We start from the raw sequence: 8862 nt of genomic DNA on the forward strand, positions 1-8862 counted from the left end.
GAAGGTATGTAGAATCAAGGAAAAATAGATAATAAAGCTCTCCAAGGAAAATTCCTGACAATAGTCAAGCATTATGATGATGAGGGCCTAACCATTTGCTTACAACCAATGAGAGAAAATAACTTTGAGAGAATGTTAGACAAAGGTAAAACTTTAACAAAACATGAACACATTTTCTGAATTTTAAAATAAACAACAAAACAAAGTAAAAAGATTGGCTCCGGTATAAATAAAATATTTGAACTTAAAATAGTTTCATGAGTTATAATACACCTATTTTTTTTATTTTGCAATTAACTACATAATATGGTAGGAAGCATCAATCATTCAAAATTTAATGAAAGCATGTGCATTTACTTTTGTGGCTCAGGTGGAACTGGCCTGTTCCCAACTCATTCCACTGGAAGGCCCCAATATTTTGTACGTTTCATTATTTTATACGGGTTTTCCATTGCTCTGAATCTGTATCAATATTTCTCCTCAGAAACCATCCTGAATCTGAAAAACAAAACAAAACAAAACACATGATTTTGACCAATGAAACCTTCAAATGAAGGCATTTTTTGGTAAAATAAAACTTGCCAGAGACGATAAAACAAAGAATAAAAAAACATGGGAATAGTCCGGAAAATAGGAACTTTTGTGCTTGCTATTTTAGAAGAACGTCCAGAATCCGCAGTCCAGCCCTCTCATTACCAGTAGGGGACACCTACAGGAGGCTTTCTTCCCACTCTGGTCCCCTAGGTTATCCCGACTTCTGTGGGAAAAGAGGAGTTCAGGCGCCCTCTTCTGGCTATTCTAGTGAAGGCAGCCCAGGACACTCCAAACTCGTGCTTTCCTGTATACTGGTAAATGAACAACTGGAATTTGAAAGAAAAATAATACCATTTATAGTACATAAAAAGGGAAGGGAAGGGGAGAGGAAGGGAAGAGAGGGAGAGGAGAGGAGAAGAAAGAGGAGAGGGAAGAGAGAAAAGAGAAAAGAAAGGGAAGGAATGGAGAGGGGGTGTCAGGAAAGAAGGAAGGAATACACACACACAAAAAAAAGAAAAGAAAAACTATTCATGCATAAATCTAACAAAAGATGTACAAATCTGGGTGTGGTGTAGAATACTATGGAAATTCTCTTAAAAGATTTAAAAAATTGGTAAGATAACAATTGTCCTGAATTGATAGGTTCGGCATATTCTTAATAAAAATGCCAGCAAATATATTTTTGCAGACATTGACAAACTGTTTTTAAACTTTGACTACTCTAGACAATACTGAAGAACTAATTTGAATAACTCATATTGTCAATTCCGGGATTTATTATAAAGTGACAGTAATGAAGAGAGGATTGTATTAGAGGAATGATAACACAGCTAAATAGAATCGAGAGACCACAAATAGACCCATACAAAACTAATCAACTGATCTTGGTCAAAACAGAAAAGGTAATTGGATGGAGAAAAGATAGTTTTTCTAATATTATAATGCAAAAGAATTATATGGAAAAAATGAACAAAGACACAAACTGTACACCTTACATATAAATTCACTTAAAATTATTCATAGACTTAATGTAAAAAACAAAACTATAAACTATATGTGTCCAAAATTGAGATTCTAGAAGAAAACATACAAGAAAATTTTCTGCCAAAATTGGTTTGGTGATTAGTTTTTATATCCAATACCAAAAGCACAATCAAGAAAAAAAAAAATGATAATGTGGACTTTATTAAATTACACCTCCCCACTTGATTCAAAGAAAATATTTTCAAAACACACATGAAGAAGGACTTCTATATAAAATATTCAAAGAAAAAAAAAAAAGGGGGCTCCTGGGTGGCTCAGTCGGTTGAGCGTCCGACTTCGGCTCAGGGCATGATCTCACGGTCCGTGAGTTCGAGCCCCGCATTGGGCTGTGTGCTGACAGCTCAGAGCCTGGAGCCTGCTTTGGATTCTGTGTCTCCCTCTCTCTCTGACCCTCCTCTGTTCATGCTCTGTCTCTCTCTGTCTCAAAAATAAATAAAAAAAAATATTCAAAGAACTTGTAAAACTAAGTAACAAGAAAACAAACTCCCTAAATTTGGAGGGGGAAAAAAAGGTAAAGCTCTGAATAAACCTCACTAAAGATATGTGGATGGGAAATAAGCATATGAAAGGATGAGCAACATCACTTGTTTTTAGGAAAGAGCAAACTACAAACAATAAAACACGAATACACCTATTTGAAAGGTTAAAATCTCCCCCCCAAAAAACCCAAAAAACTAAAAATAGCACACATACAACACACACACATGCCATGCCAAAAATAAAAGAGCAACACACAGTAAACTTATACTCCACAGACTGCTCACAAATAACACTTACACAAATACCACAAATACAACCAAAGGAAAACTACACACAGCCACCACACATACACCAAATGCGTACCACACATACCACACCCACTTACACAGTATATTGAACCGACAAACTCCACACATACTTCATACACACTACACGTAAACAACTCATAGACCATATACACCTACACATCACAGACAGAACAAATATATACTACACACACAGAGACAAACCAACTTCACTGCACACATGTCATACACCACACAAACACACACCAAATACACATCATGCACTCCACAAAACACTTCACAATCCACACATACACCACTTTCACTCCCTCCCACCATCCATATGTTGCATACCACCACAAATATATATTGCACACATCACGAATGAAACACAAAATCACCATAAAAGATCGCACATAAACACACTGCACATAAACTACACATACATGACATACATCACACCCACACCACTCATGAGCTGCATGTCTTATCACTTATACTAAACACACAAGCTATATGCACAGAAAATATACAAAACACAAAAATTACACACACACACAAATATACCACATACACACCACACACACCACACTCCATTTATACCACACACACAAAATACACATACACCACAAACTCCTGAACCATACAAATGTCACAGAGAAACACACACACACCATACCCACATCAGACATATACATCACACACAACCATACAAACATCACATACATACCATTCACAAACATGCCACATGCAACTCACTATGAAACATACATCATACATACACCACACATATATTATACACATTCTCACTCATAGACACCACACATATAACACACACACAGGCATTCCACACATATCCTAGAAGCACACCAATGTGCACCACACACTTTCTCCACAATATACCACACACTTACCAATCATAACACATACACATCAGCAATGTAGCACATATACTACACACATACCACATATATGCCAAACATTTATCACTTCTACACACCAAATGCATACCACACATATATTATACATACTTCACACCAGCAAGTATGCATAACAAACATCAATACCACACATAACCACACACAAAATGTATGACACACTCAAAATACCACACACATAAACAACACATACACCAAACACCACACACACACAACACAAATGCCACACAAATATCCCATACACAACACTACACGTGGACAACAAACACACCAGAAAAATACCTTAATCACAACTCATACTACATACATATATCATACATGAACACACATAAACCACCTATATATCACTGACACACCACACACTACGCACATGGCATGCAAATACTATCACTACACACACACCACACATATAGCCCACACACACACCATACACATACCAAAAACACCCATATACCACACCTTCACCAAACAAGTGATATCACACATACCCACCACACATACACCAAACAAGAGATATCAAAGTGACAAAACACACATATGTCAATAACCACACATCCATAACACTCATTTATCATATGAAAGAAACACAGTAACTTTCATTTATCATATGAAAGAAACACAGTAACTTTAACACACACATACCACACACCACCCATATCATACATATACCTCAACACGCCACACACCTGTATTACACACATATCCACCACACCTGTATTACAGACATACACTTCCCACACACCCACGATACAAAAAAACTGCTTATGTTATGCACGCACCACATGCACACCACAGTCTGCCTTAACACAACACACACCCCGAATATGCAAAACATACACGCTGCTTATATACAACACACCAAACATGTACCACACACACAACACATATCGCACATTCATCACATGTCCAGCACACATGTCACACACACACACTAGTGCACACCTCAAGTACAACACAGTTACACCACACAAAAACACCACAAACACACCACACATTCCCCACACAATAACCATGTACTTAAAATATTCCCCCCACAAGCACATACCACATAATAACCACAAATTTACAGAGATCCACACACACACACTACACTTATCACATATACAGAATGCACAGAGACACACCACACATACACCACAAATGCACCAACACCATTCCACACACACGCACACTCCAAAGACATAACAAAATTTCAACATACATGCAACACATGCACACACTACACATATTTCACACACCCACACCCTGTGCATACCACAGACACCTCATACAGCACATATCCATCTGATGTATACCACACATAAGTGCCCATTTCAAGCACAGACACACACCACATTCACATAAGATTTGTGGCCAAAGACCAATGGTGTATATTTCTGCTTGTAAGCCAGAAATTTGCCATGACATTTCCATATGCAGGATGGAGCTGCGGGAAGGAATTCTGAACCTCAACCTAACCCTTACCCAAAAGTCTTCTGACTCATGAACCCAAACCCTAAGCCTGAATTGCAGCCTACCAAGTGCCCTCAACCGACCCCACCAGGGAGATCATTGCAATGCCAGTGTCTCTGCTCTTGACTCCAACCCTAGCTCAGGCTCTTTCTCAAAGAAGGTCCACCTCATAAAGCAGAGAAATAAAAAAAACTCTGTGGCCCATTACTGATGTAGAATTCTTCAGTAAGGAGCCCAAGATTGGGCCACAACATTTCCAGGATCAGAATGAACCTGCAGACGGGGATCCAGGGCAAAACCTAAGCCTGCAACACACAACTAGCCATCCCCTGTACCAAAACTGTGGTATCCAGCACCCGAACAGGTACCCTCAACCCAACCCTCCAAGGATATCACTGAACTGGTTTTGGTTTAGGCCCTGGCACTTATAGAGACTTAACCCTAACCCTAGCCCAGGCTTTTTCCTCAAGGGACCTAACCCTGAGGACAGAACTCATGTGGGACCTGTGACTGGAGAAGGATTAATCCACCAAGAAACATGATTGCCATGACATTTCCAAGGTAGGGATCTAGCTGCACAGGGGGCACTGAAGCCAACTTAAGCCTGGCCCACACCATTGGTTGGCCCTGTAACCCAAAGCCTAAACCTGACCTGCACCTAAACACATGCCCTCAACTCAACCCTCTCTGAAGATCACTAAACTGTTGGTATTTCAGCCCTTGGCACCTCCCAAGACCTAACCCTACCCACAGTCAGGGCTCTGACCCTAACTGGGCCCCACAACTGAGATCTGAGAAAAGAATGGATTTGGGGCCAATGTCCAATGTGGAATATATCAGCATGGAAGCCATAATTTTGCCATGCCATTTCCACAGCTGTGAAAGAGCTACAAAAGGGATTATGAGACTTTACCTAACCCTGGCCCACTCAGTCTTCTGGCTCTGTAATCCAAACCCTAGCCCTGACCCACACCTGACCATGTGTCTTCAACTCAGCCTTCCAGGAAGATCACTGCACTGTTGGTGGTTCTGCCCCTGGAAATTCCTGTTTCCAACCCTAATCCAATCCATGGTTTTCATTGTAAGGGGTCCCACCTCCAAGTTCTGAGATGAGAACAGACTATGGACCCATTCAGGGCACCAAAAACATTATCAAAGAACCCAGGAGTTGACCATGATATTTCTAGGGCCTGAATGGAACCTCAGAAGGGGACTCAGGACCCTAACCTAAGCCTAGACACAGTCAAGTGTCTTCTTCACCCAAACCCTATGTCTGTCCTACACCCTAAAAGGCTTCCTCAACTCAGCCCTCCAGGAAGGTCATTTCATTGGTGTTTCAGCAACTGAAACCTCCCAAAAATCTAACCCTAATCCTAGCCAAGGCTCTTTCCCTATGTTGAGCCAATTCTTAGGTCTGAGAACAGAACAGATTTGGAGCCCATAACTGGTACAGGATTATTCAGCATGGAATGTGGACAGTCACCATGTGACGTCCAAAGCAGGATGGATTTGCACAAGGGGAATCCTGAGGCCAAAGCTAAGCTTGGTCCATACCATAGGCCAGCCCTTAAACACAAAGACCAAGCCTGACCTGCACCCATACCTATGCCCTCAACTCAACACCCTGGGAATACCAATGCACTATTGGGGGTTCAGGCCCTGTCACTTCCTGAGACTTAACCCTAACCCTAACTAAGTTCTTGGCCTAAGGTGGCCCACCATCAAAGTCTGAGAGAAGAACAGAAATGGATCCAAAGACCGACCAGGTGTATTTCTGCATGGAAGCCAGAAATCGTCATATTTCTGTGGCCAGGATGGAGCTACAGGATGGGATTATGAACCTCAACCTGACCTTCACCCAATCTTCTGACTCATAAACCCAAACCCTAAGCCTGAATGTCAACTTACCAAGTGCCTTCAACTCAACCCACCAGGGAGATCACTACAATGCCAGTGACTCTGCCCCTCACACCTCCTGGGAACTGACCCCAACCCGAACTCAGGCTCTTTCTCAAAGAAAGCCCACATCCTAGGGCAGAGAAACAAAAAACTCTGGGGCCCATTACCGGTGTAGAATTCTACATCAAGGAAACCAGGAGTAAGTCACGACTTCCTGGGTCAGAATGCAGCTACACAAGGGGATTGGGGGCCAAAACCTAAACTTGCAACACACAATCAGTTGTTCTCTGCCAACAAACCCTAAGTGTGTCCTGAACATAGCCCTCCAGAGAGATCAGCTCAGGCCCTGCCACCTACAGAGATTTAACCCTAACACTATCCCAGGCTTTTTCCTCATGGGGCCCACTTCCTAGGTCTGATGACAGAATGCATGTGTAGCCCATGACTGGTGCAGAATTAATCTGCAAGAAAACCAGATAATTGCCATGACATTTTCAAGGCAGGGATGGAGCTGCACAAGGGAGTACTGAGGCCAAATGTAAGCCCAGCCCACACCATTGGTTGGCCCTGTAACCCAAAGCCTAAGCCTGCCCTGAACCCTAACACTCGCCCTCAACTCACCCTTCCAGCAAGATCACTGAATTGTTGCATGTTCAGCCCCTGGTATCTCCCAGGACCTAACCCTAACCCCAGCCAGTGCTCTGACCTAAGGGGGCCTACCATTGAAGTCTAAGAAAAGAAAAAGGATAAAGACCAACGTCGACCCCCATGCCATTTCCAGGGATGAGATGGAACTGTAAGGGTGATCATGAGACTTTACCTAACCCTGGCCCATTCAGTCTTCTGGTTCCCGAATCCAAACCCTATGCCTGACCTGCACCTGACAATGCACCCTCAACTCAATTCTCCAGGGAGATCATTGTCCTGTGGATGGTTCTATCCCTGGAACTTCCTGGTTGGCAACCCTAACCCAAGACATGTCTCTGGATGTAAGTGGCCTCCCCTTCTAGTTCTGAGAAAAGAACAGATGAGGGGCCTGTTCCAGGTGCCAAAATCTTTAGCAAGGAACCCAGGAGTTAACCATGATATTTCTATGGCCTGAATGGAAGCTCAGAAGGGGACCCAGGGCCCAAATGACATACATTCAGGTGTCCTCTGCACCCAAACCCTATGCCTGTCACACACCATAACGGGATCCCACAACGAAAACCTCCAGGGAGAACACTGGACTGATGTCAGTTCGGCACCTGAAACCTCCTGGGATCTAACCCTAACCCTAGCAAAGGCTCTTTCCCTATGGGGGCTTAATTCCTAGGTCTGAGAAAAGAATGGATTTGGAGTCCATAACCAGTACAGGATTATTCAGCATGGAACCTGGAAAGTCACAATGGCATCTCCAAAGCAAGGATGGAGCTGCACAAGGGGGATCCTGAGACCAAAACTAAGCTTGGCCCATAACATAGGCTGGTCCTTCAACCCAAAGACTAAGCCTAGCCTGTACCCTAACCTGCATCCTCACCTCAGCCCTCTGGAAAGACCACTGTGCTGCTGGGGGTTCAGGCCCTATTGATTCCAGAGACCTAACCCTAACCCTAGTTCCCAGGAAGTGTCCAGGTCATAGTCACTGGCATTGCAGTGACGTCGCTGGTGGGCTGAGTTAAGGGCATGTGGTAAGCTGTGATTCAGGCTTGGGGTTTGGATTCAGGAGTCAGAAGATTGTTTTGGCAAAGGCTAGGTTTAGGTTCAGAATACCTCCTGCAGCTCTCCTGGCCCTGGAAATCACATATGGCACAATTTTGTCTTCCACACTGAAATATTCCACTTTTGCCTTTGGCCCTAAATTTATTCTTTTCTCAGACCTCCATGGTGGGCCCCTTTAGGGCCGAGCTCTGTCTAGGGTTAGGTTCAGAGCCTGAAAGGTACCAGGGTATAATCCCCTAATAGTGTAGTGATCTCCCTGGAAGGCTCAGTTGAAGGTGAGTCTTTGGGGGCAGGTCAAGCTCAGTCTTTGGGTTACAGGGCCAGCCAATTGTGTGGGCAAGGCATAGGTTTTGTCTCAGTACTCCCTGTGCAGCCCAATCCTTGCTTTGGAGATGGCATGGTGACTTTCCAGGTTCCATGATGAATAATCCTGCATCAGTTCTGGGCTCCAAATCCGTTCTGATCTCAGACCTAGGATATTGGCCCCCATAAAGGAAAGAGACTTTGCTTTCATTAGGGCTAGATCCCAG

The sequence above is a fragment of the Panthera pardus genome, unplaced genomic scaffold (assembly GCF_024362965.1).
Source record: "Panthera pardus isolate Hobbes unplaced genomic scaffold, ASM2436296v1 HiC_scaffold_17, whole genome shotgun sequence".
NCBI classification, from domain to species: domain Eukaryota; kingdom Metazoa; phylum Chordata; class Mammalia; order Carnivora; family Felidae; genus Panthera; species Panthera pardus.